Source organism: Stylophora pistillata, chromosome 9 (assembly GCF_964205215.1).
Source record: "Stylophora pistillata chromosome 9, jaStyPist1.2, whole genome shotgun sequence".
Lineage (NCBI taxonomy): Eukaryota > Metazoa > Cnidaria > Anthozoa > Scleractinia > Pocilloporidae > Stylophora > Stylophora pistillata.
This window is the reverse complement of record NC_142527.1, coordinates 17,570,201-17,577,700: the sequence shown is the minus strand read 5'-3', so window position 1 is coordinate 17,577,700 and position 7,500 is coordinate 17,570,201. Positions and strand designations below refer to the sequence as shown.

The window sequence follows — 7,500 nt, the reverse complement described above, 5'->3', positions numbered from 1 at the left end:
GGCTTCGATTCCCCGCCGAAGAGAAAGGTTGTAAATATTTTGCATTTTTGTTTTCCGAAACTGCAAGGACCCTTTAGTTAGTATTATCTTATTGTGCAAGATGAGAGATTTGGTAGTCAAGGCTACTGATGAAGTGCATTGTGATGTAATCTCATAATGTGTAGGAAAATAACAGTTTGAAAGAGAAGCATGGCTAGACGAGGATTAAAAAAAAAATAGATTCTTTGGTCCGTGTGAGGGTCGGACTCACGACCTTGGCGTTGTCAGCACCATGCTCTGCGGACTGAGCTAACGGACCTTGCACACTCTCGCTAAACATTTCTGTTAGCAGTAATTTTGTGCCTTCAACTTTCTTCTTTCCCCACCAAGGAGATTGAAATCTTCTTGCAATGATTAATATCCAAAGCTGAAGAACGCCCTTTCACTGGTCTATCGATGACTGGGGAGCGCCCTCTTAGAAAGCAGGAGGTACTGAGATCGAGACCTGGACTCCCCACGTCAGGCCATTACTGTTCTAATTCTGATTTGTAGGGTACGTTAGTGGTGACTAAGTCTAACATACCAAAAATCTTTAAATTGAGAACCTCGGGTATCGATCCTGATACCTTTCCTATGGAAAGCGGGCGCTCGCCGATTTGAGTTAATTCTCCAACCAGTTTATTGCATGGTTTGCCTCTGTAACTGTAGATATGATTAGCTTTTCAAGTTTTTATTCACTGCAGACAATAGTTTACAGGAAACCGACCCATACTGAAAAATGACTCCGCGGCCAGACATCACATAACCGACATCATTCAATGCCGGTCACGGGCCATACAGTCGTGCGCAACAAATTTACAACAAGAAGGAAAGCCTATCCAACGAAAACAAATACCTTGAACCTCTCTTTTCCAAGAAAAATCACAACGACGACTTAATTCGACAAGACAGACAAAGACCAACCAGGTTTCTTGTTCTAGCTCGTGATGGTCGCACCACACTTTGCCAACTGAGCTAATAGATAATTCAAGTCTGCAACATCAAAACTACCTGAAAAATCATTTTTTTCATTTTACGTCTCTCAGATTCACTGAGTAAAACTGATCTCTCAAGATAAAAAATATTGATGCTAGGCAATCTAAAAAGAAATGGGGCCGGATACCCCTAGTCCGTAGAGGCAGGAGCCGGGCATGCTGCCATATGAATTTCTCTATATGGCCTTAAGTAGTGAGGTATCGGGGAATTAGCTCAAATGGTAGAGCGCCCGCTTTGCATGCGGGAGGTGCCGGGGTCGATAGCCGGATTCTCCATATTTTGCCCACATCCTATTGATTATTCTCTTAAAAGATCCTGACTTAAAGAGAAGATTACGTATTGCTTATGTAAACTTCGAAAGAAATGTTAACTAAGTAGATACCGAGGCTCACACTTTCTTTTATAGCTCGCGTGTTCACTCTTTAATAAGGAGGATAAATACCATTTTTATGCTGTTTGTAAGAGCGTACTTTTGTCTTCGAACTCTGAATAGCGATTAGAATTGGCAACATTTCTTTTAAATCATATCCATTTAATACGTTTAATTTCCAATGGCAACGGTGAAAACCTGTATAGAAATGTTCGATTCACAGAAAATATTTTAAAGCAAAATCAGAACTTTGGCAAATGTCCATCAACAATTGCAAGTTAAGAAAATTGCGACGAGTGCGCACCAGGGAACAACTCAAAACATCTCTAAGTTTACACAGTCGCTATCGGAAATTGATTGAGTTGAATGTGATTTAAAACAAACTTTGAAAAAACATTTTAATAGTTATTGTGGTTTGTCTCTTCTTCATTTTTAAGTAAGTCAGTAAAGAAACGAAACTTGCAAGCAATTACAATCTAGGGTAACAGGGGCCTCTCCGGGAGTCGAGGAGAGAACCTATCGCAGCCCAAGCGAAAATCATGCCGCAAGACCAACAGGCCAGTCACAAATTAATGTTTGCTCGCCTCACCATTCAAGTACCCATTTTCATTATTTTATAAGCACAAAAAAAAAATCGTGCCTAATTGTACTTTTGGATAGCTTAGCATCTTCTACTGTATTGCTGGTTTTTAATTTGCGCAAACGGTAAGAGCTTATGATCATGTAAACAAAGCCATCCACCAAACTCTCCACCAGTTTATAGAAGTAATAAGCCATAAAGCTTAACGAATTTATCAAGAAGCTAGTCAATGTGACTAAGCAAAAATTCAGCTTTAGAAATCAGTGTTTCGGCAGCGAAATCGAACCAGTCCTCTTTCTTTTTTTCTAGTTTCAATATTGAATCCTAAAGCGCCGGAACCACTATTGCCATATCAAAAATGGATGTTTTATATTAATTCAAAATTGATTTCTCTCGAAATATTCCTACGTTCGATACACCATTTAAACAATGAGCTCTATAAATTTGTCGGGCGCAGTTGCGTGAGTCGATAAAGAATGGCGCCTTACTGTTGTTCAGACAAGCTTCCCATCGGTTAATATCAATGTTTTCATTTCTCTCAAACCATAGGGGCTCTTGTAACCTTGTAAACAGTCATCCGCTATTTTTAGATGAGTCGATCTCTGGGTCGGAGTCGAGGTAATAGGTTAAATAGCTACGGAATAATAGAGATCAGCAATTAACGGCATCGATTTTCGAAATTGAGGAAGCATCAAGATCGAGCTAGTTTGGTTTCTGTATTCTGGTAAATGTGTTATGTCAGTTATGTTGCGCCATTGCCGCTTAATCGATAACCCGCGAGGTAATCTATCTGAATCAGCCATTGCAAGATATACCGTTCTTCCAGTCCAACCCTTTCATGAAACATTTTCCACGCATCCTTACTTGTGGAGTACTGGGAAAGGAAAACTCAGGCTTCTAGAGTAGCGCTCAAAGGTAGCGGTTACACCCAGCTTGTCTTTTATCTTATTGACCAAATAATATCATCACCTTATCATATATAAAACAAACCGCAGGCTGCCAAACATCACACATTATACTTCATCAAAGAAACACTAAGTAATTAGTTGTTGTTCTCAGATAAGCGCGCGGCAGGAAAGTACACTAAAATTAGATTTAAAGAAAATTATCATTGAGAGAGAGGTATGTATAGGGGATAAGTTCTCTCAGTTCATATTCTTCTGAGGGCGTACATAAATAGAACTACTATTCCTGTTGCTCCTTAGGAATTTCAGTCTCCGGCCCACTTGCACTACACGACCTACACTAAAAAAATATATTCAATAATACGCTTTCTTTTTTGTTCTTTCCAGTATTATACGCACCTGCGAACTTATTTTCGACACCTTTTAGAATTTAGCTTGGGAAAACTTTGGAAAAAATTTAGTAAGTAAATTGAGTGAGCAGACAGCCAACACTAAAACAGGAACAGTGGAATGGATTAGCCCATTCATTTGCTACAGGATCTATCAAAATGAATCCGTGCATTGCTTCTCATGCATTTTACCATGACAACCAAAGTCAAACAAGAAAAACAAAAACAATCGTGGACCAGCACAGGCAATTTTTTTCGCCTTCAAGGTGATTAACCGTTTAACGTACTCAGGATTAAGAAATTGAATGCAATATAAATCGTCCCCGGATGGGCTTGAACCATCAACCTTTCGGTTAACAGCCGAACGCGCTGACCGATTGCGCCACGGAGACGGTACATGTACCCCATGTCAATTAGCCATTTTCTAAATGGACGGCGGTCTGGGTATGATTTGCCACCATAAAGGCTCTTGGGATCGTTTGGAGGGACAACGTGAAGGTAAACAAACATGGCTCACTATAACTGCTGTATTCCAGGCTGCACTAATAGTTAAAGAATTGCACCTAACCTTCAGTATTATAGAATTCCTAGAGACCCTAATATATACGTAGAGAGTACGTGGTTCTTATGAGGAACGAGACACTGAAATTAGACTCTATGAGTACGCGGATTTGCTCAGCTCATTTCGATGGAGGAGAAAAACTTAGCAGAACACGCTTGCCTTCAATTTCTCCATGGAAAAAACCGACAGCTCCACGTAGAGAACTCGAGAGGGCCAGTTTCGAAGATACGCAGAAAATGGAGCAAACCAAAAAAAGCAAGCCGGACCTCACTTCGAGGGCATGTAGTTGTGTTGTTGCTGTTTGTCTCGGGATTGGATTTTCCTTGTGCTAAACTTATTTGATGTTGAGAGTTGTGTTTCGAAAGTCCAATGATGATATAATCATCACGTTTTGTTTATATTACGTTGTGCTCTAGGTGAGAAGAGAATAATGTGGCGGCACCTCTTGCAGAGTTTTTTTCAATTGTTCATTCTTGCATAACTTCGGCTTCCGTACCTGACGTGCAGTGTGTTTCTTGCATAAAGACTATGTCGAATTTGTTTCTTTTAAAAGTAATGAGGGTAGCTTTAATTTAGAGCGATCAGGGAGGCGACGGCCTCGACTGCTTATAGTTACAAGGATTAGCGCGATTAAGAAAGTAAAGGGAGAAGCTTAGAATTGAGGAGCCATAAAGATTGGAAACTTTGAGTCAAAAGATGATGTAGGCGCTATCTTTGTTTATTTTATGAGCTTGGGTTGAATTTAATTACGCATGCGTAAGCTTCCTTATCGTTCATTTCGTGTGGCAGTAGATCTTTCGTGGTCAAAGTAAATGGAGCCTTCCTTAATATTCCTCGCAGTCTCTGTCGCTGGAAAAGCTTACGAGATCATAAAAAAGGGAAAAGGATCATAAAGTGGCACTCAATTAATACTCTCTTGAGTCCGGCAAGTGATATTTATAAGAAGATCTTAGGAGACCTAATGTTTTCTCAAAACTACCGGTAATCGGACACGCAATCGGGTTAGAAGTTAGGGTAATATAGTTGTAGACGACTTTGCCGAATGTCAAGATCTCCCCTTTTGTGTTCTTACGATTTACGTCGCACTCACTTTTATCGCTTGAATTTTAGTCTAATAGAATAATCCCCTAGATAATGATCAGATGGGAAATCATTTCGCGAAGGAGTAGTAGTGTAAACAGAGTCTATGACTTCGCACTGTTAATAAGGTTTCAGTCTGACTGTCAAAGCTTCGTGGAGGTCATTATATATATTTTTAAAGTAATTTGAAGTGAAGGTTTCTGTAGTGTAGTGGTTATTATTTCCGCCTCATAACCAGATGGACGCAGGTTCGAGCCGTGCCAGAAAGTAAGTTTTGCAATTGTGTCTATGGTTTAAAATCTACTCATTTCAAATTCTATGAAATCAATCAAAATATCGTTATTCCATTATTTTAAAGAAAACCTTTCTTTTTGAGAGGCCATTGAGTCAAGAGATAGACCAAAATGCTGAAAGAAAGCTTATTTTGAGCACATATTTACTACCGGTAAGTACGTGCCTGTCACGCGGGAGACCGGGTTCGATTCCTCGCCGGGGAGTAGCTCTTAATTGATTAGTTGTTTAATGATTGGACTGACGACGTTACTGAACTCATGAGCCGCTCAGAAAGGCTGGTATGGGTCTCAGTGATAAGTTTTCTTCAACTTTTGTTCTCACCGGTTTTCATTAGACACTTGGTTGGAGGAATAAACCACTTGCGATCTCTTTTGGTACTGTTTACCTATGTTCACCCCTGCAGAAAGAGAATTTTGGAGGCCAAGTCTAAGTGACGAGGTACATTATGATGGAATATCAAAAGATTTAAGGGAAATAACATATTGAAAAAGAAGCATATATGTAGAGGAGGAAAAAGTATCCTTTGGTTCATGTGAAGGTCGAACTCACGACCATGGCGATATCAGCACCACGCTTTACCTATTGAGCTAGCGGAACTAGCACGAACTCACACAAAAAATGAAAACAAAGAAAAAGGAAAAAGTATTATTGCTAACCGCCATCGGCAAGATTGCAAATAACTTGAGAAAGACTCTTTCTGTTACCAGGATCTGAGGTACATCACTTGATCCCTGTGTTGCCGATCGTTGTCAGAAGAGGAAAACGGGACAATCTCTCCCCGTTAAGCTGGAGATCGACATTTTATTTTTCAGTGGTTTATATCGAGAGCTGAGGAAGTTTGATCATGATTTCCTTCATCACGCTCGCTCAGCTTTGTCCATCTAACCTTTTTGCATATGGGGTGTTCTAGCCGCTTCCAGACTAAGCTGAGTTAAACACTTTGTGCTCAAATTTCTTGGGTTTATTTCAGACATTAATATTTTTACCAATACAAACTTCCTAGCATGCGTCGGAGGTGATGACCACCACACTAAAGAGAACAAAATGAACAACAGGATTGCTTAACGAAGAAAGAAGATCCTCTGTTCTGGACAAACATGGAACGCTTACTTTCATACCTTAGTCAAGTCCTTCTTCACTATGACCATGATTCGTAGACTAAGCTGTGAAAACAATAAGACTCCACATGTTTGATTTTCATAGATAATGAATGACACTAAGGGTCAACTACAACAATTAAATAGGTCTTGTGGTGTAAAAAAGAACTCGTTATTCGTTAAATGGAGAATCCGGGTGTGGATTCCGGTACCTCCCGCATGCTAAGCGGGCGCTCTAAAATGTGAGCTTATTCCCCACACTACTTACAACCAGTAAATAAAGGAGGAAAGTTTTTAAAGAAACTATGGTGCTGCGTCGGTGGGGGTACCAAGGTAATTTGGTTATATCGGGCCACCGTAAAGAGTTAAAAAGCTGAAGTTTCGAGCGTTAGCCCTTCGTCAGGCTAACGCTCGAAACGACAGCTTTTTAACTCTTTACGATGGCCAATTTACAATTTCAACTGAGTTGATGCAGCCAAATCACTTATAACCAGTGTACCAGAATATATTACGTAGACTCTTTGCTAGTAATTGATACTTTTCGAGCTCTGTAAACAAATGACGTTGATATTTTGTACTCGGGAGCAACATTTGTTCTCTTAGTTTGATCGCGCGGATGAGAGTAGAATGACTGTTGTCGTAAGTAGTCAACCTCAGTGGAAGTCATCATCAGAGGTGACTGAAATTGCTGTCAGCCGAGTGTTTTAAGTCCCGTTCTTGTTTAGTAATTTTAAAGTTCAGTTTTCGCGATGTCATTGGTTGTAACGAACAGAATTCCTACACAGTTTGCAAAAATAGTGCAGAATGGTTGATTAGCCGTTTTGGAAGTTCAGTGGGAAAACATTTAATTCTATAGAAAATAGATGGGTTTTAGAACCTTTGGTTTGGAAAAAGCACATGAACTTCTTGACAAATCCGTTAAGCTTTATAGCTTACCACTTCTGTGAATTAGTGGAGAGTTTGGTAGATGACTTTGTTTGCATGAGCTCCTGCCGTTTACGCAAATTAAAAACCATCAATACAATAGGAGACGCTAAGCTAGCCAAAAGTTCAGTAAGGCACGATTTTTTGTGTACCTATAAAATAATGAAGATGAGTACTTAAATGGTGAGGCCCCGGGTTCGACTTCCGGACAGGCTCCTGTTACCCTAGATTATAATTGCTTGCAAGTTTTGTTTCTTCCCCGGCTTAGGTTCTGGACGCACTGGA

The 7,500-nt window shown here is 40.0% G+C and overlaps 2 non-coding genes across 2 annotated transcripts; both read right to left on the bottom strand.

Annotated features, from left to right (window-relative positions):
* Positions 1 to 225: 225 nt before the first annotated feature.
* Positions 226 to 298, bottom strand: Trnav-gac (transfer RNA valine (anticodon GAC)). The gene has a single exon. It is a non-coding gene; the product is annotated as a tRNA-Val (tRNA).
* A 3,278-nt stretch (positions 299 to 3,576) lies between these two features.
* Trnan-guu (transfer RNA asparagine (anticodon GUU)) lies at positions 3,577 to 3,650 on the bottom strand. Its single transcript has one exon. It is a non-coding gene; the product is annotated as a tRNA-Asn (tRNA).
* Between the last annotated feature and the right edge of the window lie 3,850 nt (positions 3,651 to 7,500).